This window comes from Marmota marmota, unplaced genomic scaffold (assembly GCF_001458135.2).
Source record: "Marmota marmota marmota unplaced genomic scaffold, marMar, whole genome shotgun sequence".
NCBI lineage: Eukaryota > Metazoa > Chordata > Mammalia > Rodentia > Sciuridae > Marmota > Marmota marmota.
The window spans coordinates 13,152,143-13,163,454 of record NW_025999961.1 but is presented as its reverse complement, the minus strand read 5'-3'; positions in this window follow the sequence as shown (position 1 = coordinate 13,163,454).

Genomic DNA, 11,312 nt, shown 5'->3' with positions numbered 1-11,312 from the left:
AAAAAAAAAAAACAAAACAACAACAGCAACAACAACAACAAAAATATCCTAACAAACTATTCCTTTTTCCAGAAAAAAAAAGTATAAATATTAGTCCTCTGCTTGCATGAAGTGTCTGCCTGAAGATTGCATTTAAACAGTCTACATTTTGGATGTGGTGGAGCATTCCTTAACTAATGATTGACTGGTCAGAACTACTATTTGCCTCATGATTGTAAGATTATTTTTGTTAGGCATTAGAGAGAAATATTACCTTTGAATCACACAAGATAAATGTTGCTGAACAGTTGAACATATGCACACTGTGTCATTCTGAATTAACTGACAATTTGCCAAGAAAGATGTCTGGATACAACAAAAAGCAGATTTGTGTCACCTTCCAAGTTTGTCACAGCTTCAGGCTTTTGACTACTCTAAATCTAATATGAATGGAATATCTTAAAGAAAAGAGACAATGCAGACTAGATAATCTCCAAGAGAATTGTAATAGGGATGATGTAGAGGCGGACATCATTGGCCTTTATCTTTCTTTCTTTGTATGGGCAAATTGTGGTATATGTTAATCATCTTTGTTTACTATAACCAATACCTAAGATAATCAACTATGAAGTGGAAAGGTTTATATTGGCATATAGGTTTGAGGGGTTAGGCCTATGACCAGTTGTCTCCATTGCTTGTGGTCTCCATTGTTTGGGCCTGTGGTGTTACACTACATTATGGTAGAAGCATTTGCCAAATTAAGCCTGTTTACCTCATGAGCACATGAGAAAGCGAGAGAGGATGGGCTGGGGTTTCTCCATTCCCTTCAAGGGCATGCCCCCAGTGACCTACTTTCCTCCTGTTGGGCCCCACTTCTTAAAGAGAGCTTAGTGATGTGGGCTGAAGATCAAGATTATAACACATGGATCTTTGAAGTACATTTAAGATTCAGACTATAGTATGGAATCCTGTAGCACAAATGGTTTGAGTGGCCTTTATAAAAGAATATGTTTCATAGAGCAACCAATGCTATAGTGTCTTTATTTGGTACAAAAAATAAACCTATGAGAGTAGCAGGAATGCTGGAATGTAATCAAAACGGACACCATTAATTCATATGGGTCTTGAACATATAAGAACTACAGCATTTTTATATTATTGTGTCATCCATTCCAAATTGTTATTCCTGGATAAAAACACTATGCTAACCAGATAGGAATGTTTAGGGGGTCTATTCTAAGATCCTCTCCGCAACTGAGAGATAAACATTATGAAATGAGTCATGGGTGGACATGACTTATTTCCAAATCATCAGTGTATCCCATTCATCCACAACATTGGAGTCTGTCTTCACTTTCACTGTGGAAAGAGTATTAAAGATATACATCACTATGAACTCTTAGCAAGTGGCCAGGAGTCCTTGAGACCAAGTCTGAGGTAAAGGTAAAGGTAAATTCATTTATAAGAACACAATGATAGGCCTAAACAATGTTAAAAAAAAATCACTGAAGGATGTAACTTTAATTGAAATATCTAAAAAAGTATATTCTGTGGACAAAAATGACTTTTCAAGGGGATCATGGGAGTAATTCATAATGCTACATGAAAGTCTGTTTTCATAAACTTATAGCATGTTTATTTCTACAAAGTGGAATATAGATTTGTTAGAACATTGGTTTCTTGTTACCACACAGTAACTACAACTGTATGTCTCATGATAATTATTCGGTTTTTATCAGAAGTACAAAAATGATCCTGAAATTTTAAAAGACACCTAAGGAGTCAAACATTATTTTATTAATTATGATATGACTATATACATAGTGAAAAGGCATTTTCAAGACTAATGATAAAATTAAATGGAAATCAAACTTCTTTACATGATGATTACCATGATGGTATTCAAACTTATTTTTAAACCTATTTGAGGTGCTCACCTCATGTAATAACTAATAAATTTAATTGGCTGAAAGAGTAGTGCAGCTGACCCCACAAAAACCCCATGCATCCATTAATATGTAAGAAGAGCCAAACAATGATAATAAGAGAAATATTATAGTTAATGATGCAGGTCCAATTTGATCTGGTTCATTTGATCCCTGACTTCAAATCTGGTACTTGATGTATTTATTAGTGCCTCTCTTTTTTTTCTTTTGATTACCCCCCCTTTCTTTTTTTTTCTCTTTGCCTGGGGCATTTATTTTACCACTAATCTACATCCCCAACACCACTTCTTCTTTTTTTTTTTTTTTTAGACAGGGCCTCAATAAGTTGATAAGGCTGAACTCAAACTTGTGATTTTCCCTGTCTCAGCCTCCTGACCTGCTAGGATTATAGTCATGTGCCTGCACCCAACTTGCTATGCCTGTTTTTCAGTGATCTCCTAACACAAAACTCAAACAAATACAATGTATACACCCAAACTCTATCTCTCTCTGACACATAAACACATCCCCCCACACACACACAATAAATAAGCAATAAATATCCCATGAAGTTTTTGCTAAGTGATGTAGGCTGGGCCTCTACTACTGTTAATTTTTCTAGACTTATCTGAATTTTCTCAGGTGACTGATGTTCAGCTAGCTATGAGTAGGAAAATTGAGGGTGACAACACCTGACTCCACATAGTACTGCTTTTCTAGTTGATTAGCTTAGGCCTGTACTTACACAATAGAAAGAGTACAAGACCAGGAAAAGTCCCATCATTCAAATGATATCAAAACTTCTGCTTTCAACATATTTACTAAGATCACTGTTAAAAACAATATACATGTTCAAGCCAGAAACCTTACATTAGAGGATGATATTGAAGCCAGATTTAAGGATAGGTAGTTAGTGTAGTTAGGTAAATTGGGTCTAATATTGAGTAAAATTGAGAATGAAGGCCATATTAAGAATGGATTCCAGAGAAATAGGAATTGAAAATATCCCCAAGGCCCAGAGCCCATCCCAAGGAAATGTTAATGAAGCAGCTCCCAGCAAACATGAGATGCTAATTCAAAAGTCCTTCCTGCTCAGATTACTCCTAGGCCCACCTGCCCCCTACCCTTTGGGCCTTTCCACTTACATACCAACACTGCAAGATAACAGAACAAAGGACAGGAATGGGACAGGAATTCAGGAAACCTGAAAGAAGACCTTAGCTACAAAAGAGGGAAGACCTCTGCCTTCCATGGATTTCACATCTTGGGTCCCCTTCTTCCTCCAGGGAGAAGTCTTTTCTACTGTCCTTTAATAAAGCCTCTACTTCCCACTCTAAACTTGCCTCTGTGTGCTTCTCTGGTGTTATACTTCAGCATTGGGGAAGCACGGACTCGTCACAGGTAAACAGCAAACAGCGGTAACAATATCAAATAACAAAAAGCTAGCAAAAACAGAGAGGTAATTACTTATTTGAGTTATTGGACAGGTCCTAAACTGTGATAACTTGTATTCCTATAAGATAGAGACTAGGACACAGACATGTACACTCAGAAAAACAACATGAAGATAAGAGGAAAGGAAGCCATTCATAAGAAAAGGACAGAGATTTCACGTGGAATTAAATGAAACCTACATATACCTCACTCTCAGACTTGGATCTTCCAGTACTCTCTAAGAAAATAAATTTCTGTTGTTTAAACCACCCAGTCTATGGCACCCTCTTAGGACAGCCTTAGGAAACTAATACAAGGAGAAATAAGAAATGTATTCAAAATATGCTCAGTTCCAGATCTTGGCATCTAAAATTCTTATGCAAACACTTTTTTGAGCTCAGAGTACAAGAATGCCTGGGTCACACAGGATATCTAGATGAGTTTACTCTTAGCTGATTTACAAACTGAAGTAAATTATATATGCCTCCCTCACACTAGATGATTGACATGGGAAAAGGACAGGACAACATCAAAAGGCATCTCTACTCAAAAAGATACAAAAGAGTCTGTCTAGAAAAGACTTCTGAGGACATTTGTTGCTCTCTTTTAGTCAGATTTTTGTTGCTGTGACCAAAAGACTCAACAAGAACAATTTAAAGGAGGAATAGTTTATTTGGGGTCACTGTTTCAAAGATTTAGTCTATGGTCAACTGACTCCAGAGCTCTGGGATTAATGTAAGAAAGAACATCATGGAAGAAGGACATGACAGTGTAAAGAAGCTCAGGATATGACAGTCAGGAATCAGAGAGAGTGCTCCACTCACCAGGGAAAAAAATATAAACCCCAAAGTCATGCTCCCAGTGACCTACTTCCTCCAGCTATATTCCACCTGCCTATAGTTACCAGCCAGTTAATCCATACCAGTGGATTAATCCACCAATCAGGTTATAGCCCCTATAACCTAATCATTTCACCTCTGAACATTCTTGCATTGTCTCACATATGAGCTCTTGGGGTACACCTAATATCTAAACCATAACATTGTTCAAATCCTGCACAAAGTCTTAGTCCCATTTCCTAGCACCTGGAGATGACACCCGAGTCCCTGGATCATATTCCTGATAAAAATATCCTTATGAACCTGAAGATTTAGGCCAAAACAGCTAGTTTATTATAACATTATTATGGCAAGTATAGTTGTGTGTGCTTGAAGGACGTCAATGTTTGAATGAAATTTTCTGGTTGGCAACACTATGCACATGTTAGCATATACCATTTCTGTGGGATCTAGACAATATTCATACAATCTACTGGGAGGAGACAGGTGGAAGGTGGTGTCTGATTTCTCTAGGACTCTATCCTCTTTCCCTTTTCTGTTATTTATTTTTATGTTTCCTTTTTTCTGTAACTATACTGAAATTGTGAATATTGTGGTTTTTTTTCAGCGCTCTGTGAGTTTACCTAGTGAATTAGGGAGATTCAGTGCAGTCTGTGGGATCATGCCAAGAAAAAAAAAAGTGTGAAATGAATTTTTATGATAAATCTCAAAATTGGCAAAATTTCTTATCCTATATCTAGTGACCAAGACAGGTAATATTGATGCATTCCATTCTTCTGGGTGTTATAACAATTTACGACAAACTCAGTGACTTCAAATAATATAAAATTATTTTCTCATCCCATTCTAGAGGCCAAAATACAAAACAGAATTATTGAGACAAAATAAGTGTTGTCAGGACCATGTTTCCTTTAGGGACCTTCAGGCAGAATCTCTTTCTTGCTTTTTCAGTTTTTTGTGGCTGCCAGAATTCTTTCTCCAGAACAAAACCATTCCAATCTGTCTCTGTGGCAATTATCTCCTCCTTCTTTCTTTCAAAACCCCTTCCACTTCTCTCTTTTAAGGATATAGATGATTGCATTCAGATTTCAATAGTATAACCTAGGACAAACACTTCTTCCCAAGATCTTCAAGTTAATCAAATGTTTTGTCATGTAAGGGTCTGGTGTTATAATATTGGCCTTCCTTTTCTGGGGCTACCATTCACTCCACAACATTTGGTGGGAAACTGACACCATGCATAATAAAAACAAGGGAATACTAAAATGTCAGGACCAAAACGTTAAAACATATGTAGAAAAATTTGCAACTCTCTCACAATTAGTCATACTAGCATATTACCATATGAAAACCTGCAGACAGTCATATACAAATGTTCCTTTCCCTCCATTTGAAAGGTTTCTAAAAATATCATTTAATTGTGGCATTCAGCCTCAAAGGCCAGGTTATTATGATCTAGAGAGAAGTGATGCTTCATTTATATTAACTCATTACATTTTTTTAAAGGTTAGCATAAACCAACTAACACTCTCATTTTAAAAGGGGAATAAGAGGAGGTATATACCATACATTGTAAACATTGTGAAATCCTGCTGCAAAATTTTATTTGGTCTTGAAATTTTCCTTCTCTTGATGAAATTATTTTTTCTCTGAGAAGGGTTCCTCCAAACATGTTTATTGGATGTTTGAATTCAGTCTCTTGGAGGGTTACCTTCCCTATAAAATGCTGGTCATTTAAAGAGAACACTATAAAAATACGTATTTCAAAAAATATTCTCAGAATACTTCCTGATTGTAGGAAATGGTGGGGGTGCGGAGCAGAAACATTTTTAATCTTGGGTATTCCCCATCCTTTTAACTCCAGGCTGGCAATACTTTTCATAATACAACTTCTTAAATCTTCATGTGCTGTTTCAATTTTTAATCCAACTGCTTCCTGTAGCAGAAAAACAATTCATTGCTCAATATCTTTCTCTCTCTACACTTGATCACTTCAACTGTGGTTGTATCATTGCCCATACCTGTGGTGAGCCGCTTCTGCCGTTTATGCAAATTATGGTCACCATTGCATGATGGCGCTGGCTCCGCTGTGGTCTGTGACAAACAACTCCTTGTTTGGGAGAGTTGGCGCATGACTTTTCATCACTCTATGAGAAAGCTCCACGTGGCTGCTTTGCATTGGGGCTTGAGATGCTTTATTAAGGCTGGGAGGGGCATCCCAAAGAGATTCGGAGTAGAAGAAGCTATCAGGGGCCTGAATAAAGTTGTTGAAAGAAGATTCTTGGGTTGCGTCTTTCTTGCGGGCAAGAAGTCGCGCGACAACGCAACACATACCAGTCCTAAAGTATACTTATCAAGTTGAGAGAATCTTCTGGTAACTGCCATAAATCTTTTAGAAATTGTTATGGTTTTACTCTGGAATGTTCCTCAAAAACTCATGTTTTGAAGTCATGGTCCTCTACAACAAGGTTCCGTAGTGTGTGTTTTAGGCAATGATTAGAAAATATGACCTCTTTTGTTTTTCAGGTTTTGGGCTGAAATTTTCTCCCCAAAATTAATATCAGGAAACCCTAACATTTTTAATATGACTACTTAAAAGGAGGAAGTAATTATTAAATGAGGTTAAAAGATTAGGATCTTAATCCTATAGGGCTGATAACTTCATAGAAATAGAAAAAAAAAAATCAGAGCACTTTTCTTTCAAATAAAGCCATGAGAGTACAAAGAAATATGGTGGCCATATGAAAGACAGAAAGAGAGTTTTACCAGAAATTGACTACACTGTCACCTTGACCTTGAAACTTGTAGAACTGTGGGAAGATAAATTTCTGTTGTTCAATTCATACAGTTTAGAATATTTTTATGGCAACCATAAAAGACTTACTTAAATCATTATTACCATTGTAACTCTTAATTTGATTACTCTTATAATATCCTAAGATATCTTGTATGTTTTTTTTTTCTTCTTCTTCTTCTTAGAATAGGAATTGAACCCCAGGGCTGTTAATCACTGAGCCTCATCCCAGTCCCTTTTTAAATATTTGGTCTAGAGATGGCATTGTGCTAAGTTGCTCAGTACCCTGCTAAATTGCTGAGGCTGCATTTGAACTCATGATCCTCCTGCCATAGTCTCCCAAGCCACTGGGATTACAGGTGTGTACCACCTGACACAGTTTCTATAGGTATTTGATTTAGAGTATCCAATGGTGTTATTTTATATTATCTTTCTGCCACATCATACAGTGGACAATCACTACTTTTTTTGTATAATTATTAGTGATTTTAAACCTTTAAAAAACCGATCATGTTCTTCATTATTATTGGTCAAAAAAAAAAATAGAAAGCTGAAATAAGATTCTATATTCAAAAAATGTCAGTAATTATCAAAATTTAAACAGACTAAAAGTGCCATGAAATTTTCCTAAAAAAAAAAACCTTATCCAATGCTTTTATAGAAGGTTACATTTTTTGTTTGTTTGTTTCTTTACTAGAAATTCATTGTGCATTTTAGAGAGAAGCATAATGGAAACTTCTTGAATGTATTTTACTATTAGTACACAAAAGTATGCTATACCAAAGCATACATACTATATAATTTTCAAGTTTTATAAGACAAAAATGATTTTATACAAGTGTAATAAAAAATTAACAAATTTTGAACATAGATTCCTAACAATATTTATGAACTTAATCACATATGTGGATATTTGAATCTGTGGTCACATGATGACTTTAAGATAGTTCATATGTATAGAATTGGGAGTCCTCTCATTTTAGAAAAGAGCATATTGGAGCCTTTTTCTCATTCATCCCCTTAACTAACCAGTTCAGATCACTCTTCGCATTTGAACTGCTGGAACACCTCAATTTATTTACATCTCCTTTATCACTTTTGGTGTTCTATCTTAACAATTATCATTCTTTTTATTATCTATACAAAATGAGAGAAGATCCTGTGTTTTATTCACAATTGTCTCATTCCAGTGTAAACAGTACTATATATAAACTTTTCAATAATTATTATTTTATTTATGAACTATAATCCAAAGTGCTTTAAGAATAAGGCTTTTCATTATTTTAATTGTAGTAATGATGTTTATAATTGTTTAATTGCTGAATTGATTTAGGAAAGAATTGACAGTCTCATCATCATTATTCTCCCAATCTCTATAACGTGCATATTATAATACTGGTAAAGAATCAAACCTAAGCAAGCAAAATAAAATTATAAATAAATAAACAAACAAACAAAACAAACCCACATGGAGCAACATTAGTACAAATGCAGAGATTCAAATGATGACTATCATTTTCTTTTTCCTTTTTTCTTGATTTTCTAATATTTTGTTTAATAAAGGCCCATTTCTATATTTTAATCCAGGTTTTAATAGAACACTTAATTCAATGATCAATACTACCAGAGCCCTCTGTTGTATTCTGGAAATATAACAATAGAATATGATTGCTACAAATGCACTAGAAACAGTACAGGAAGAAATGTGCTTATAGCTATTTTCTTCATGCGGCTAAAATGCATAATCACAGGTTATTCAGAGTGTATTACTATGGCTCCATATTTTTGAAAATTAATTGCTATATCTAACTAGATTTTTCTCTCTGGAATTGCTACTTATAAAACAAGACTTTGTATATGCATAAAAGATACAAAAATAAAAATCTTCACTCCTTTTCCCAGTTTCTTTGCTGATTTCTGTACTAAATATTTTCTTTTCCTAAGTACGAGGGCTTTTATTCATTAACTTTACTTAGTTAATAGGCTGAGTTTTTCTATTTTGAGTGTATTTCCTAACACGTTACAAGAGTCCTCCTTTGCCTTTTCTTTCTCTCCCTTCCTTCCTTGTGTAACACTACTGTAAATAAGGGTTAAAAGGGCAAACTTGTAAAATCCAATTCATTTTGCATTGCAGAAGTGACAAGATGTGTCAAATAGCATTCTTCTTTCACAGGAAATAGGAAATGTATCAATCTTGTGCAGTTTCTCTTTGACTGATGAATCTGAACTTTAGACAGCATATGTTCTCTCTGATGGGGTTGCACATATTAATTGAGATATAGTATAAATAAATACAAATAGTATAAGTAGTATTAATTGACAATAGTATCCTCACCTTTCATCTGAAAATTAATGGTATTACATTACCATTCTGTACAAAACTCAGAAGACTACTCTTTTATGTGTTCAGGATCTACAGTTGTGCTTCTATGTCTGTATATTTAATGCAATACATTGTTATTAAACTTTATTTCCCATCTAGCAGTTGTGTTAATATGTATTAGTGTTTAGACTGAACCCAAACTATTCTAACTGTTCATTAATATTCTGGAACATTCCCAAAGTAGAATAATTAATAAAGGACTCAATATAACCTAATATATTTTGATAAGATTGAGTTATCCATAAAATAAAAACTATTGCATTTTTAAAGTAATTCCTGCAATACAATATGTGTAAAATCCTACATAAAATAAACAAGTACATGTATAAAGACACAAATTGCTGTGAATGTACTTTGTATACAACTGTAGATATGAAAAATTGTGCTTTATATGTGTAATAAAAATCGTAATGCATTCCACTGTCATATATAAATAAATAAATAAATGATAATAAAATATAAGTAGCCAGTAAATTCTTTTGATAAAACATACCAAAAGTTAATATTTTATGTGATATAAAAACTTTATGTGAATTAAATTGTACAAGTTAATTGTATAATATTTATTGTCAATATCTTAAATACATCAATTCATTTCAAAGTATAATATTATGCTAGTATGAATGCTGTATGCAGGATATTCTAGAAGTATTAATTAACTGCATGTTAGAATTGCATTAATATATATTTAACAATAGTAATATTATAAATTGATCAGAATTTCTTCAATTCTGGCAAAGTGGTAAATAACATTAATAAAAGAAATAGAATAAAAAATAAAATATCCACAAAAACTGAAATTCATGTGTCTTATGCAACAGTGAATTTCAGTCAGATATTCATTCTTAAGCTTTATCTCTAAATAAAATGCTGGAGTAGGAAAAAAATTAAAACAAGACAAACCTTTCTCTACTATAACAAGAATACGATATGACAATCTTCCATAGACTCTGGTTCCTAGATCACTTTAAGACACTGAATTTCATGTTGTTTGGAGATTTAAATTTACATGTATCTGGGCTCCCTACCCAAACTGATTTTTCAGATATAAAATGTATTCTTTGTTATTCCACAGAATGTCATATTACCAGGGATTTTTAAAGAAAATCAAACCCACTAAACATAAACAAAATTTGTAGGTGTCAAAACAAAAGCACAGGGAAAACAGAAGAAAAAAGAGATATATGGGAGTAAATTTAAGTAAAAAGTTTCTGCAAAGTAAAAGAAACAGCGAAGCCAAAAACGGAATCTATGAATCAGAGAAATAATCACAAGACATTTACATGATAAATGGTAAATATCAAAATACATGTGATAAATGCAACTCAATGGAAACAACCCACAAGTTACCCATGATATGAGCAACAGACTTGAGTAGACATTTCTCCAAAGATGACGAGCAAGTGACTACCTAGCAGATGAAACCGTGTTAAACAGCACTGACCATCAAAGAAATGCAGCACACACGGAGACATCATAGAAGCAAAAATAAAATGGAGTTTATCAGAAGCAGGTTATAGAGGATAATGGACTTTGCTGCTTAATAGGTGTAAGTTTTTTTTTTTTAATAATATAATATCGTGACTTCAACATTTGTTAAGAGAGTATACCTCAAGTTATATGCTTCTAATGTGTGTGTGTGTGTGTGTGTGTGTGTATATATATATATATATATATATATATATATATATCTACAAGGAAATTATTTGAGATGTTGTATATGTTTATGTCTATTACCTTGATTATACTTATAATTGCATGAGTACATGCATATGTCAAAATTCATCAAATTATATGGACTAAACATATAGATTTTTTTCTCATATATCAATTATACTTTAATAAAGCTATTAAAACTTTAAGGTGGGCTGGGGATGTGACTCAAGCAGTAGCGTGCTCGCCTGGCATGTGCAGGGCACTGGGTTTGATCCTCAGCACCACATAAAAATAAAATAAAG